At 38.0% G+C, this 17,058-nt stretch overlaps 1 protein-coding gene and 1 non-coding gene across 6 annotated transcripts in view; one reads left to right on the top strand and one right to left on the bottom strand.

The window, feature by feature from the left end:
• KCNK2 (potassium two pore domain channel subfamily K member 2) overlaps window positions 1-17,058 on the top strand; it is a 224,337-nt gene that overhangs the window by 135,819 nt on the left and 71,460 nt on the right. The window lies entirely within an intron of this gene.
• TRNAV-CAC (transfer RNA valine (anticodon CAC)) lies at window positions 8,978-9,050 on the bottom strand. The gene has a single exon. It is a non-coding gene; the product is annotated as a tRNA-Val (tRNA).

Below are 17,058 nucleotides of genomic sequence, written 5' to 3'. Positions count from 1 at the left end.
GATGCAGGAGAAGGAACATCAGATTTCATTTCAGAGAAGTTGTTTAGGTTTTGTCTTTACTGCTAACTAGGGTTGTATTCTTTTAAGCAAATCATAGTTCTTCTATTATCCTGAATTTTCTTCTTTATCAAAGAGGGCTAGTGTTTCTCACAATCAAAATTGTTGTGAAGGTTAAATAAACGTGTATGTAAAAACAGTTTGTACACTGAATGACAGTATAATAAATCAAAACTAATTTTGTTACTAGGGTAATTTTTATTTTATTATTAAACTTTATATTACATTTATTTATGTTACTAATGTTAACAAAGAAAGTTCATTCTTTCTTAAAGATTTGATCCATTCATTTTAATTATTATAATATTTATAATGTTGCCTTCACATACTTAAGATGTGCTCAAACCGGTTATTCTCACAATGCTCAGTGTTAGATTTGACTAGTTTCTTCATCTAGTTAATTTGTAGTTTGATCTAATGAAATGAATGATTTTAATGGTATTTAGGTGGCCTAAAATGTGATCATCCGAATAATATATAATGAAGCAAGGTGCTAACTATTAGTTGAGAATAATAAAAGTTAGTGAAAGTCAGACAGTCATGTACGACTCTTTGTAACCCCATGGACTGTAGCCCACCAGGCTCCTTTGTTCATGGAATTCTCCAGGCCAGAATAGTGGAGTGGGTAGCCATTCCCTTCTCCAGGGGATCTTCCCGACCCAGGGATCAAACCCGGGTCTCCCACATTGCAGGCCGATTCTTTACCAAATGAACTACTATTTGTATAAATGTTTTTCTATATCATTTTAAAAAATCTGTGCCTCTGTATCTGCCAAGTTATTTTCTGTAGTAAACAACCCTCACATTTTGTTGGCTTTACAGAATTAAAAGTTTATTTCCTGATCACATTGTATGTCCAGTGTGGATCAATGGGAGGGCCCTGCCCTTGTAAGAAGGAGAGTGTGGAAAACTGACCTCTGGCTGATCATGCTTTGGGTGTGTGAACACACTGTTTTTACCAACATGACATTAGCCAGACTACCTTCAAGAGTATAGGTGGGGAAGTGCTCTCCTGCCCTGAGATCAGAAGAACCAGGGTATTTTGTGACAGCCCTAATAACTTCCACAAGCAAATATACTAATTAGATACTTCCTTGAATGTTATTTGATAGTCCAAGTAATTAAACATGATAACAAAATATAGTTTGTATTTTAATTTGCTTTTTCAAATTGTGTCTCCTTAACTCCATCACTGCAATAGGATTTTCATTTTTCACATCTAATATTGTGCTACTGAAGGAGATTGTGTTCCAAATTTACCTCCCTCTACAGAGTTTCATCAGCGTCACTATCTCAAAATGAAAATAAGAATCAATATATAAAATTCTAGTTTTAGTTTCTTGGCAGAGATTTTGCTGCCACTCATTAGTGATATTGCATAGGGTTCCATTAGCATTTAGAGTACAGTCACCTATTGATATACGTGGAAGAACTGACTCCAGAACCCCCAGAGGTACCCAAATCCATAGATACTCAATTCTCTTATATAAAATAGTACAGTGTTTGTATATAACCTATAGATTATACTTTAACCCATATACTTTAAACTCACTTCTTGATTAATTTTAATACCTAATGTAAATGCCATGTAAGTAGTTGTAAATACAATATAAATGCTATGGAAATAGTTGCCAGCATTTGCCAAATTCAAGTTTTGCTTTTTGAACTTTCTGGAAATTTTTTTTCAAATATTTTTGATCCATGGTTCATTAAATCTTCAGATACAGAAACCAAAGATATGGAGGGCCAACTGCATTTTATTAATGATCACTTATCAAGGTCAGAATTATGATGATACAAAAACAGTAAAACCATTTAGGAAAATAAATTAAACAACTAAGTTTACCTTTGATGTAGAAGTGAAATAATGCAGGGGTCAGCAAACTATGACCCTGTGGGCAAAATCCAACCTTGCTTCTGTTATGTAATTAGAACACAGCTGTGTCCACTTATTTTAGTACTGTCTTTGGCTACCTTCATGCTATAATGGCAGAGTTGAACAGTACATCATAGGTTGTATGGCTGCAAAGCTGAAAATTTTACTATCTGGCCCTTTTTAGAAAACATTTGCCAAGCACTGGACTAAAAAACATAAAGCAAAGAAAAAAGTACAATTTGTAACTAGAAGACCTGGGTTTGTCCTGATTCTAACATTATTCACTGTGTACTTTTGACCAGATCACTGAACATCTCTGAATTATTTTCTCATGTGAATAGTCCATATGATTTCCTAATAAGTGAATAGTTGTGCTTCCTGTCCCCCAGGATTTTATGAAAATTCAAAGGATATTTAATAATGCTCAACTACTATGCAATTAAAATTCATCATTTTAAAAGAAGATGCTTTTTTCCTCCATTTTTCCTCATTGTCCAATAAAGGTTGAAATGAGCTCTGTGACTCAAATTCTGTGAACCTCTGGTACGTTAAGCCTCAGGAGTTTATAATCTTATTTTCTGGAGAGATGACCCATAATGTACATTAGATTCTCAAAGTGTCCCATAGTTGTTAGAAGAGTTTAAAACCATTGGCTTGAATAATTTCTATTTTAAATTTTAGACTGATAGAAAGTAACATTTTGTAGCACTTCAAAAATTGAGAAAAAAAGTACTGTGTCAGAAACATTGTAGTAAAATGCTGGTGTAGAAGCTGGCGGACAAAATAACTGCTTAGAGAACTGAGTACAGTGGTCAGAAAGAAGCCATGTAAAAGCACATTGCTAAAAATAAGAAAATCTTATGTTACTGCTGAGCTCTGAGTGATACTATAGTGTCAAATATTTTCAGTTCTTCCAAAATCCTGCAGATTCTGAATTGTTTTCTGTAAACATGATAAAAAATGCTTTAGAAAACTAGAGTATTACAATCCCCATCCATGACATTCTGGATTTTAAGAATTCAGCCTTCCTCCTGTTCTATAATTATTAGAACACAGCTACATCAATTTATTTTAGTATTGTCTTGACTATCTACACACTGTGATGGCAGAGTTGAATAGTACAACAGAGGCTATTTGGCCTGTAAAGCCAGAATCTTGAAAAGAACACACACACACATGTATGACTGAATCACTTTGCTGAACACCGAAACTGACACAGCATTATAAATCAAGTATGTATGCGTCATAAGTTGCTTCAATCATATGCAACTCTTTGTGACCCTATGGACTGTAGCTCGTCAGGCTTCTCTGTCGATGAGATTCTCCAGGCAAGAGTACTGGAGTGGGTTGCCGTTTCCTCCTCCATGGGATCTTCCCAACCCAGGGATTGAACCAGTATCTCTTGTGTCTCTTGCATTGGTAGGCAGGTTCCTTACCACTAGCGCCACCTGGGGAGCACCCCGCCCCCGAATCAACTATATTTCATAAAAATTAAAACAAAAACAAGAAAAGGGAAGCATGCAAATATAACAATTAAAAAAGTGGTACTGGATAAAGGAAAATAAAGACTAGACCAGGAAAAAAAGACTAGACCAGGAAAATAGGCTGGGAATGGGAGGCACAATTTTAAAGGAGTTTAAAAGATGATATTTCTTTTCCAGTTTTTATATTATTTGTTCTTGCTTTGGATTTATGTTTCTAAACTGTGAACATAGAGTGTGAATGGGGGCCTCAAAAGTTCTTCCCACTTAATTCAATGTGGGCAGGCTTAGTAGCAGGATAACATAACTAGAGTTAGCTACCAATTAGTAATTTCAGTGCACTGCCTTCTACCAACTGGAAAAGCCTCCCATATTCTCTCTCTAGAGGCTCTTAATTGTTGTGGAAACAAGGAAATCATGTTTTATAGCCATTTTCCTGAGCTATCTTTAAGAGTGTCTTGTCGATTTCTTACTAAAATATATGGCAAAACCAATACAATATTGTAAAGTAATTAGCCTCCAATTAAATAAATTTTAGAAAATCTTGCATTTCAGGATTAGGTTTTCTAATAGACTGAATTCAAGGTATAGGACTTAATCTGAGATAGTCTTCATAGCTGTAAAGGGATTATAGAAAAGAGAAAAATATACTCAAGAATTCACATTTCGGGCACAATGAGGCCTTCTTGTAATTGTGTATGTATGTGTGTTCATGCTTCAATTCAAGTTCAAATGAGACTGTATAAGAAATTAAGAAGTAAGGATGCAGGTGGTGAGAAACAGCGATGGTCATACTCCTTCCCAGTCTACCACCTCTTGAATCCTTCCTTTGAATTAAACCCTATGAATGTCAAATATATCTAAAACAGGTAAATGGAATCATTTGTGTGTGTGCGTGTCTGTCTGTGGCAGGGGAGGGAGAGTGGATCATATCCGAGAGCAGGCAGCCTGTTTCCATAGTGGGGCAAGGCTTCCAGGTCACATAGAGTGCATTTAAATGCTGGTTGTGTCACTTTCAATTGCTCAGGTCTGTTTTACTTAACATTTCTGAGCCCTAAGTTTTAAGACATGTTTTCCAGAATGTTACTTTGGGAATTAATTGAGGAAAACATGCCCAAAGTGCCTAGGATACCACAGTCTCTCCCTCATAGTAGATTCTGTGTTAAGTTCCTTTTATACATCTTTCCAGTTCAAACGTTCCCGGTCAGAGTTTGGGGGATGGGCCTTTCCCCACCCTCTTCTCCTAGTCCCAAGGCTGAGAAGAGCACATTTTCTACTATCTGTGGGAAATAAATTCTAGACACCAAAGGAAATGACCCGCATAAAGCAGAGCATTAGATAGGACAGAACCAGTGAAAATTAATAGCCTATGAGTGATGAATCACCAACAGTTGTTGGGTGGATTATTTGCGCTTTTGATAGTTGCTTGACAGAACTATGTAATAGACGTAGATTAGCTGTTGTTGTTTGGTCGCTAAGTTATGTCTGACTCTTTGTGACCCCATGGACTGTAGCCGGCCAGGCTCCTCTGTCCATGGGATTTCCTAGGCAAGAATACTTGAGTGGGTTGCCATTTCCTTCTGCAGGGGATCTTCCCAACCCAGGAATCATACCCAGGTCTCCTGCATTGACAGGTAGATTCTTTACCACTGAGACACTGATAGGTGTAGACTGGTAAGACCTATAAAGCCAGTGCACGAGACATAAGACACAGGTTCCATCCCTGGTCAAGAAGATCCCCTGGAGGAGGGCGTGGTAACCCACTCCCATTTTTGCCTGGAGAATCCCATGGACAGAGGAGCCTGGCGGACTATAGTCCACAGGGTTGCAAAGAGTCAGACACAACTGAAGTGACTTAGCACATATACATAAAACCCAAAAGACATTGAGAAATCAGCAAAACTGTGGCATCAGACTGAAATATTTGTCTTTTATATGGTCCCTTATGTAATAACATAGTAATAGCAAAGAAGTGTAACATTCAGTAGGGCTTCCCTGGTGGCCCAGATGGTAAAGAATCTGCCTGCAATGTGGGAGACCCAGGTTCAATCCCTGGGTCGGGAAGATCTCCTGGAGAAGGGTATGGCAACTCACGCCAGTTGTTCTTCCCTGGAGAATTCCATGGACAGAGGAGCCTGGTGGGCTGCAGTCCTTGGGATTGCAAAGAATCGGTCACAATCGAGTGACTAACACTTTCATAACATTCAGTATGTGCTAGGTACTGTTTTAAGTACTTTATGTATATATTCAAACATTTTCATCCCTACCACAACCTATAAGGTATTGCTGTCATTATTCCCATTTTAGGATAAGCAAAGGGAGGCACTGAGAGTTTAGAGAACGTGCCTGAGTCATGCAGCGAGTAGATGGCATTTAGTGGGGTTTTAAATCCACCTGGTTTGGCTGCAGGGTCCACATTCATAATCTCTGACCTCTATTGCATTATACGTTGAGAAAAGCAGGGTATATATGATTTACCATAAATTCCTTGTGAACTGATCGTATCTGTCCACCTGTCTCTCCTAATGGTTAGGGAGTGTTTCAGGACTCTGCCTTTCTAGGTGCATGAATGATGCCATTGTTACCTTTGGAAAAATGTATAAGTAATTTGGATAAAATCAACTTGAAAAGTGCAGGGCTCTGATGGATCCTCCAACACTTGTTACTTGTGAATATTGGATTAAGTAAACATATCTGCCATTACCATGTGTGGAAAACCTTTTATATAAATGGCCTTACTCTCTTAATGTTGAGGATATAAATTTTTAGACACGGAAATAAGCATCCTTAATTTTCATTTTTTAGTGTATTTTTTTTAAAATAAGATACACAAATAAATTAGTTTGAAGATATTTAATTTGTCAAAATCAAAGAATGCATGGAAATCTAATCTCATATCTGAGGCGCATCTTAAAAAATGTTGGATATTAAATTTAAATTGAATTTACCCATGTCTCTTAATGGTCTGGGTGATATATTCTTTCATCTCAATGACCCAACTTCAGCTGTCATCACTCAGGTTCAGTATCTGGATAATTGTACATCTTTCAGGCAGGCTGGCTGTCACATTCTCTTTCTTTCCCTTTTTGACCCTGGCAGTAGTTGGTGAGGTTTGAATTACTGCCCCAGAGTAATAGCCAAGACAAGCATAGAAAAATCCTTATACCATAATTCAATTTTAACTTAAACTGTATTAAATATGGACACTCAGCACTTAAAAACTTTGCATTCCGTCTCTTCAGCATCTGCTGCCTAATTACCACCAGTCCTTCAATTTTCTTGGCCTCAGCTTTTCGTATTTGTGTAATGATGGGGTTAGAGTTCTATTTGCCATTTCAATTCTTACATCTTATAATTTTGTTCACTAACTTAAGGTGACTTTTCCCTCTTTATTTGTGGTACTTTATAGTGTGAAAACAGAAAAGTAATAGACCATTTCAGAAAAGATTCTGTCCAGAGATCCTGTGGACAGAGATGTTAAAGTAGTTCCTCCAAAACAGTAGGTTTTGCTGTGATACAGTTATTACGTTTGCTGCTTGCTAATGACGGATGAAATATCTAATAGCTGCCAATGGCTGGTTGGCTGTGACAATAACCAGTGAATTGCAGTAACACAGAGTGCTTTGTTCATTATTTGCTTGGTATCATATAACTGTTTTTGTTCCATGGTGTAATCTGCCCAGTGAAGAGCATGAAAAAAGAGCGTGGTATGTTATTCAGCCACAAAAAGGAACAAAATAATGCCATTTGCAGCACATGGATGGGCCTAGAGATTGTTATATTGAGTGGAATTGACCAGATAGAAAAAAACAAATAACATATAATATCACTTATATATTATAAGTGAACATATATAGTGAAGTCGCTTAGTTGCGTCTGACTCTTTGCGACCGGTGGACTGTAGCCCACCAGGCTCCTCCGTCCATGGGATTCTCTAGGCAAGAACACTGGAGTGGGTTGCCATTCCTTCTCCATATAATATATAAGTGATATAATATTACTTATATTTATAATCTAAGAAAATGGTTACAAGAACTTATCTATAAAACAGAAATAGGGTTACAGATGTAGAAAATAAACTTATGGTTACTGGAGGGGGGGAAGGGGAGGAGGGAAAAATTGGGAGGTTGGGACTGACATATACACACTACTCTATATAAAATGAATAACCAACAAGGACCTACTGTGCAGCACAGTGAACTCTACTCAATACTCTGTAATGACCTATATGAGAAAAAAAATCTAAAATGGAGTGGATATATGTATCTGTATAACTGATTCACTTTGCTGCACACCTGTAACTAACACCATATTGTAAACCAACTATCAGATCAGATCAGATCAGTCGCTCGGTCATGTCCGACTCTTTGCGACCCCATGAATCGCAGCACGCCAGGCCTCCCTGTCCATCACCAACTCCCGGAGTTCACTGAGACCAACTATACTTCAATAAATTTTTTTTTAAGGAAGAAAAATAATATTGGCTTAACTCCTCCTTACTCTAAACACATTTCAGTGGGAAAAGTAGCGTCAGCATGAGCACCACTATCTTTATCACCGTTGTTTTCATCAACAGTGGACATTTATTCCCCTGAAGAAGGAAATGGCAACCCAGTCCAGTATTCTTGCCTGGAAAATCCCATGGACTGAGGAGCCTGGTGGGCTACAGTCCATGGGGTCGCAAAGAGTCAGATACGATTGAGCACCCGAGGTGTGTGTGAGATGGACATTTATTCAGAGCACCAGTGGCGGTACCTGAGCCAGCTTTATGGCAGGAAGGTGGCATTGGCCAGCTGACACTCACCAACTGTTTGCCATGTGCCAAGCACCATAGCATGTCCTTCCTGTGTAGTATATCACACAAGCCTCATCACTCTGCACAGATGAGAAAACAGAGGCACAGTGTTTTTTCAAAAATTTTTTTAGTAACTTCCTCAGTGACAGGGTGGCAAAGCTAGAATTCAAACCCAGTTTTTGGGGCTCCAGAGCCTGCAGTTTTAATCACTATGCTATATTGCCCTCCATATCCTTGAAGGGAGATTTGAGTGAGTCTGTTTGCAGTTGAGGAAAATTATTGCATATCAAAGATTGTGTAGCTTTCTTGGCAGTTCAGATTATCAATGGCCTCCAAGATCCAACTCTCTAAAATGAAAAAGAGAAAAAAATTACACTTATTATGTCTAATATATTCTTTTTAAAGGTATTGTATAGTTTTATCATTTTAGTTCTTATAATGTTAAAAAAAATTATTCAGTAACACTCATTAGAGTGGTAAGGCAGACTTCATCCAGGGCCATATGATAGGTGTAGGAACCACTGCAGTAGTTTTGTAGTAAGGCAGAGAGACTGGGCTCAACTCTGAATACAGCAAAGCAAAGTATGGATTTATAGCCAAAGAGCACAGGGTGGGAATCCATAAATAGAAAGTGACTAAAAGGGGATATGAGGAAACACAAGGGGCTGATTTTCACCAAGCCACCCTAACAGGAATTTTGTTTTTCTTCTTTAATGTGGCTGAATCAGGTCTTAGCGTGGGCTCTCAGTTGCAACATGCAGGATCTAGTTCCCTGACCAGGGATCGAACTTGGGCCCCCTGCATTGTGAGTGCAGAGTCTTAACCACCGGACAACCAGGGAGGTCCCCCTAACAAGACTCTTGCTAAAGGCCTGTCAGAGGTGATCAGGTATCACCTGGGCAATGATGAAGGATAAGGAAAAAAAGATGGTCAAATACTGAGAATGGGGGTGGGGAGCACAGTTCTGGATAAACTGAACTTCAACAGGATTCTTACTAGAACTGAACTTTATAAACAAGGACATGGGAGCCCAAGGCTTAGTCAAAAGAGAACTCAGAAGAGCCAGACCAGAGTTTGGTCCAAGACAGAATGTTTTCCAGAGGTTGGTCCAAGACAGAATGTTTTCCAGTAGACAGTATGGTTTTCTTTATTGCTTTGATGGTTTGTCATTTGATGCTGTGTATGACCAGGAAGATAACATCAAATTGTACTAAAATTCTTATCAGAAAATTCTTTTAACAATAACCTTTAAAGTATGATTTCCAGAAAATGCATTTATCATAGTTCAGATTCTTGATTACAGTCTCTACATGTGTGGGAAAATGTAAGTTATTCACATTGCTTGCTAAGAAATAGTTTGCCACTTCCTTGATGCTGTTGGATCATTTTTCTCCCCTCTTGGGATAAGAGGAGAACCAGATAATAAGAGGCAGTTAAATAGCACGTGAATTGCTGCCATTTATAGAAATAACATTTCATTACACCTTGAACAGATTGGCTTGAGCTTCAGATGAAATTGTTGACCAACATTTAGTGGTCATGTTTTATCAAAATGCACATCTTTGAACACTGAGAATCTAATCCCGGACAATGAGATGCTCTCACTAGGAGAGGCATCTGGGGACTGAGAAGAACGTTGAGGTGAGATGTTTTACTTCTCCCTTGACCCGTGTGGTCTAGGCTGTTCTCACCAGTGGCTGAAGCTCTAGCACTGCTTAAATATGCCCTCTTGCTCCCACTCCCCTCACTGGATCTCTTTCTTTCCTCCTACGTATTTGAATCAGTGAGAGGAGAAAGGATGCAGTTCCAATGTATTAAGTGAAAAACTAGAAACAATGTCCAGGTAGATGATTGCTGCTCTTTGGCAAGATTACTTTGCAAGAGAATTTCCCTTCAACCTTTACCTGCAGTTGTAGATTTTTATAACTGTATCTTGTTAGCAAAAAATAAAAAAGCAACTTAAGAAGTAGGGAGCTTCCTGTAGATTTGCCATTATTCAACTGTGATGTAGGATTTTATGATGTAAGTTGCAACTAAAGATAGCAAGGGAGCCATCTTGTGAAGCACTGTTTGAACTGCAGGCTGGTGGCTTCTGGGCCAAGAGGAAAGCTGGAGATAGAAATGGTGAAACAAAAGGTCAAAATTTAATTCCTTTAGCTGACATGATTGTTCTGATGCTCCTATGCATTCTTTCCCAGTCTGTGTAAATCAGCAAGTACTGGAGGAATAGTATGTCCAGGGATGGTTCATATTCACTGGTTATTTAACTGAGAAATCCCTTAAGTTTTAGGGATGATACTTGTAGCCTTGATCCTTAATTCTAAATACTTGCTGTAAGCGATTGAATTAAGTTTAAATTTCAGCCTTAAAGTCTAGTCAGTGTTTAACCTTGTACACATTACTTCAGTAAACCTGTTTGTTTCTGAGTGAAGATAATTAGCAGTACTTCTCTCATAGGGTTGTGAAAGTTGAATGGAGTGTACACACACGTGAAGTGCCTGCGGTTCCTTGGAGGTTCAGATGGTGAAGAATCTGCCTGCAATGCAGGGGACCTGAGTTCAGTCCCTGGATCGAGAAGATCCCCTGGAGAGGGGAATGGCTACCCACTCCAGTATTCTTGACTGGAGAATCCCATGGACAGAGGAGCCTGGCGGGCTACAGTCCATGGGGTTGTAGAGTAGAGATGGCTAAGTGACTAACACTTTCAGTTTCATGAAGGGAGTAGCATTGTATCTGTGATGTAGTGAGAGACAGAAAAAGAGTGTGTGTATGTGTGTGTGTGAATAAATAGTGTTGGCCATTATTTTTATCATTGATAATGACAGTTATTTTATTTTTATTTTATTATTTTATTTTTGGTAATGAAAATAAAGTGATAAAGTAATGCCATAGCTCATCTAAAAGAGGTACTCTGATCATGGTCATCCTACATACAATTCACTTCCCAATTTTGCTTTCTTTTCTCCTGAAGAGCCCTACCCCCATATTGAATAGCTTTAGACCCACAAAGCCATGCCCATGTCACAGAACGTAAATCAGAATCACATCTGTAGATATTTAAAAATACATGAACAGAATCCCCTCCTCTCCCAGTGGAAGATAAGAATTTAGGTGTTCTGGGGTAGATTTTTAAAATTCCCTCTGTGATTCTGATCTGCACCCTTGGTTTAAAAGCAATGACCTAGAAGAACAATGTACTGCTTTGTGAAAGTCCTGAAATGAATACTTCTTTTATCAAAACATTGTTTAGTTGTCTCTTAATTAAAATCATATTTTTTTCTGGAACTACTGTTTCTTATTTACTGTTTGGTTAGCTTGTCTGTCAGTGCTGTGGGTGTGACTCACTTTCTAAAAATGACCAGGTGTAGGACCTTCCTGGTGGTCCCGTGGTTAAGACTTCACCTCCATTGCAGGGGGTGTGGCTTCCAGCCCTGGTCAAGATCCCACATGCCTTGAGGCCAAAAAAATCAAAACATAAAACAGAAGCAATATTGTAACAGGTTCAAAAATGGTCCACGTGAAAAAAAAATCATTAAAAAACAAATAAATAAAAAAGACCAGGTGTGATTATCATTTCACTTTGTTTTCTGAATAGTTTCCTTTTTTTCTTAGCTTGCTAACAGAGGACACCCCGAATTTACCCTGTTCTTCTTATCCTACCTCCAGTATTTTATCCTTATACCCTACTCTATTGATATTTTTCTGCATCTAAAATAGTGTAAGTTGTTTTATAGTAAAATATCATTTTAATTGTTACTTTTAGGGGTTACTTTTTAAACAATACAGTTTGCACAGATATAGAACTCTCTTTTTACTTGTCAGCTCCAAATAAAACTAAAAGGAGTAAAAAAGTACAGTAGAACTATTTAGATCTGAGGATATCTATTTAATTAAAATATATTAATAAGACCCATAGATGTTTCTTCTTAATTCAATATATTTTCTTGGGCATCTGCTCTGAGCAGAGCACTACACATTTTTGTATGTAAAGGAAAGAAAAATATCTCTGCTCCCAAGAAGTTTGTCAGCCAGAAGAAAGACAAAAGCATGTAACCAAATGGCAGGAATTCATGTAAAAGTCATACATAATCCCTGAAAAGGAAATAGCAAGTGTTATGGATGTTCAAAGAAGCAAGACCACAGCTGGCTGAAAGGGAGAGGAATGACCGTATATTGGAAGTGATGTGTGAGGGGGACAGAAAGGACAGAAAAGATTTCAAATCACGATTGAAGGGGCCACATTTTTACGAGTTAGAAGGAGAAAACAATATAAAAAATGTAAGGAATCAAAAAAGGCAAGCTAAGTTTTCTCAGTGAGTAATGATGACTCTGGTGTTACTGAAGGGAGTACAATTGCATAACAGGGAGTTTGGGGAAATAGAAATGGTGATTTTTAAATAAAGGCCTTGGAACAGCTAAGGGTTTTACAGATTACGGAGTATAAACACCTAACTGTGCTTTAGGGAGAATGAACTGTGATGAGATGGGTTTGGTGGAGAAAAGACCATGGTCAGGCTGTTTGGATGGCCTGAAGTAGTGGCAGAAGAACCATCGAGAAGCAGAGGAGGAGAATGGAAGGACTGTCGTGGACTGGGGATCTGCTTCGTTGCCTGCAGAGCTATATGGCTTTGGGATCTTATGGAATTTACACTACCATGTGTGAAATAGCTAGCTAGTGGGAAGCTACTGTGTAACACAGAGAGCCCAACCCAGCCATGCGCATACATGTATGGCTCTTTTGGTTACACATATATATGGCTGATTCATGTTGTATGGCAGAAACCAGCATAGCATTGTCAAGCAATTATCCTCTGATTAAAAATCTTTTTAAAATATGGCACGAGAAAGTGAGTGAAAATGATAGTTATCTGCTACTCATCCACTAAGAACAAAATCCTGAATTACCAGAGGGAGGGAAGTTAAACATGCTAATCTGATTATTTTTAAAGGAAATGTACCATTCAGAAGTCAACACAATAAAGAAAAACCTCAACTAACAACTTAGGCACAGAGGAGATTTTGAAGGAATAACGAGAATCAAGAGAAGGATTCCTTTGTGAACATCTTTCCATAACCCCACCATTTCATGACAGCCACAACAAACCAGCTGTTTGAAGGCATTTTAGGTCTAAGCTCTGAAAGTGAATCAAGTACTCTTGAAATTGCCAACATTTGAAAATGGAAACTGCCTGAATAGAAAGAAGAGAGGGCTTGCAGTGAGGGGCAGAGAGTAGAAAGGGAGTTTCAGGAAGAATATATATTTTTATTTTTTTTTAGAGAGAGAATTTTATTTTATTTTATTATATATTTTTAAAATTTTATTTTTTAGAATTGAACTTTGTTTTTGTTGTTGTTATTTAAATTTTATCTTATTTATTATCTGGTCATACTGTGAGTTCAGCATGCAGGATCTTCGTCCCCCAGCTAGGGATCAAACCCATGCTCCCTTCAGTGGCAGTATGGAGTCTTAACCAACTGGACCACCAGGGAATCCCAGAATATATTTACTTTAGATGGCCAAAGGAAGGGCACTAGGGCTACAATGAGGACCAAGGTATGGTCCCTCACAGAACTCCTACTTATGGAACTGATGGTTACAATCTAGTGAGATGATTCTTAGGATAAAGGGAATGTGTATACAGGAGGGGGACCAAGCCAACCTTGGGGCTGTATAGTGAGGGCTCGAGAAAGTCTTCTTGGAGAAATTAATTTCTAACCTAAGTAATGATGGAATCTTAAGGGTCAACCAGGTGAAGAGTTGAGGGAGGGGGAAGGTATGCATTTGAGGCAAAGGAAGAAACATAATCAGAGAGGATCAATAAGGAGGTAGTTTAGTTTGGTTAAGTTATTTGTATCTTTCATCTGCATGGTACTTATTTTTATATTAGGTGAATTTTTCTTCAAAATAGTAATCAATTTTCTCAGCCTTATTAATTGTATAATTATTCAACTTTGAATTTATGATGCTTTTAAAATGTGCTATGTCTAACCTTACTTTAGTCTTTTCTGTTCTTTTCTGTTTTGTTGCATTTCAGTCTATACTACCCCAAACTGTCTCTAAAGCTCTTCCATATGTCTTGATAAGATTACTTTTAGGTATTTCATAATTCCCTTATATTAAAAGTAAGGTATTTTTCCATTTCAATTAGCAAATCTGAGATTTTGCTAAAGTAGTATAATGCTGTTGGTTTCTGCATATTTATCATGTATTCAGCTATTTTACTGAACTTTTTACCTATTTGATAATTTTTAATATTCTCCTGTATTTACTAGATATTTAATTCCACCTACAACTAATATATTTGTCTTCTTTATAATAATCATTCCTTTTATATGTTTACTGCCGTTATGCCTGCTAGAACTTTCAGAATAATAAAAAAAAGTAAATTGTGAAATGGGCCTTTTTCCCTCTGACTGTAAGGGGATTCCTCTTATTGTTCTTTAATATTAAGTATGATATTGAATGTTTGGAGATAGTCACCCTTTGTCACGATAAGAATTCTTTTCTGTTTATCACTTTTAAAGAATTATAAGAAATTATACAGATTGTTAATCAGATTGCTTTTTAAATAGCTGTACAGTAGATATCATGTAGGGGCTTCCCTGGTGGCTCAGATGGTAAAGAATCTGCCTACAGTGCAGGAGCCCTGGGTTGCATGCCTGGGTTGGGAAGATCCCCTGGAGGAGGGGATGGCAACCCACTGCAGTATTCTTGCCTGGAGAATCCCCATGGATAGAGAAGGCTGGCGGGTTATATAGTCCATGGGACTGCAAAGAATTAGACATGACTGAGCGAATAAGCACAGCACAGCATGTATATCATGTAGAGCAAATCTTCCTACCTCATATTCCCCCAAATATTCTTAGCTATTATTGGTTCTTTACTTTCTTTTATTACTTTTATAAAATTCCATCAATTTGTACTGAAAACTTGCAAAATATTTATTGCATCAGGGTCTTGTCCACTGAACCAGTTCTTCCCATCAGGTGGCCAAAGTATTGAAGCTTCAGCTTCAGCATCAGTCCTTCCAATGAATATTCAGGACTGATATCCTTTAGGATGGACTGGTTGGATCTCCTTGCCGTCCAAGGGACTCTCAAGAGTCTTCTCCAGCACCACAGTTCAAAAGCATCGATTCTTTGATGCTCAGCTTTCTTTATAATCCAACTCTCACATCCATACATCACTACTGGAAAAACCATAGCTTTGATTAGACGGACCTGTGTCGGTAAAGTAATGTCTCTGCTCTTTAATGTGCTGTCTAGGTTGGTCATAGCTTTTCTTCCAAGGAGCAAGTGTCTTTTAATTTCATGGCTGCAGTCACCATCTGCATGATTTTGGAGCCCCCCAAAATAAAATCTGTCACAGTTTCCATTGTTTCTCCATCTATTTGCCATGAAGTGATGGGACTGGATGCCATGATCTTCGTTCTTTGAATGTTGAATTTTAAGCCAGCTTTTTCACTCTCCTCTTTCCCTTTCATCAGGAGACTGTTTAGTTCCTCTTCGCTTTCTGCCATAGGGGTGGTGTCATCTGCATATCTGAGGTTATTGATATTTCACCCTGCAATCTTGATTCCAGCTTGTGCTTTGTGCAGTCCGGCATTTTGCATGATTATTTATTATTAACATATATAAATAATAAATCAATCTCTGTACTCATGAAACTCATAAATGATAAACGCATGGAATAATAAATATATATCTATAATAAATCAATCTCTACACCCATGGAACTCACAGTCAAGTGAGGAATATATATATATATATAATAGATATTAAATCAATTGTTACAAATATTTATATAATTGCAAGTGTGCAAAGTGTTTGAAAAGGGTCTTATTTATATGTAGTATTAATAAATTCTGTTGTAACAGTGACGTGTCCACCTGGAGCGATTTAGATGGGGGTGGCATATATGGGCCTCCTGTAGGTATTCCACTAACAATGGACCTACGGCAGCTTTCTGCAGAAGGCCCTTCCCTGAAAGTGATGTGAAGGCAAGATGATAGCTGTTCTGATGATATAGTCCTATAAATGTCAGCGGTTGGCCTAGAGGCATTGGTTTGGCACAGACTATGTACAGTCTCCTAAATTTGGCTCTTATTCTGTAGTATATTGGTAAATATTAAGTAGCTGAAAAGGGAGAAGTCCTAAATTGTAGTGCTTGGCAATTTCTGAGGTGTAAATATGTCTATTGTAGTTGATTTCAGTTTATCAATGTGAAGTCAACTGACTTATAGAATTCCTGAGAATTTAACCACCGATCTCTCAAGATAGGATCAAGATACCATGGAACCCTCTCCTCCTCCCAGATCCTGTCCTCTGGTTTCTGCCCCACCCAACCTCTTCCACAGTCAGGCCCCTTCAATCTTCAGTCTAATCTTAAGAGTTCCCTTAAGCTCTTTGGAAGCTGGATTGACTGCCAGTCCTTTAACTTTATTGCCAAGCATATGTGATGCTATAAACTGACAGCTGCTCTCCTCAGGCGAAGCATTTTGAGTGTGAACACCTTAATTTAGGAGTTACAACAAAACTTAATATTGTTTCTTTTCCATTTTCTTCTTGCCAAAACAGTCTGTTTCACCCTGAGGCAAGGAAGATGCTGCTGACTAACCAAGGGAAAGAGTCAGGAAGTCCAGACAATCACTAAAATTAATCTTTTACAAGCTTGGCAGGCTGTGTTGCTTAGAGTCAATAGATACTTTTCATAAGTCCATTAATAGTTTCAAGTCATTTAACCAGGGTCTACTCACTGCTTAAAATGTGGTAAATGTGTGGAGTGAAGACTGCTCTTCTTTTATGGAAGACAGGGAAGAAAACACGAGGAACATTCCCTGAACATCCAT

The sequence above is a fragment of the Bos javanicus genome, chromosome 16, assembly GCF_032452875.1.
Source record: "Bos javanicus breed banteng chromosome 16, ARS-OSU_banteng_1.0, whole genome shotgun sequence".
NCBI classification, from domain to species: Eukaryota; Metazoa; Chordata; class Mammalia; order Artiodactyla; family Bovidae; genus Bos; species Bos javanicus.
This window is presented reverse-complemented; position numbering and strand designations above follow the sequence as displayed.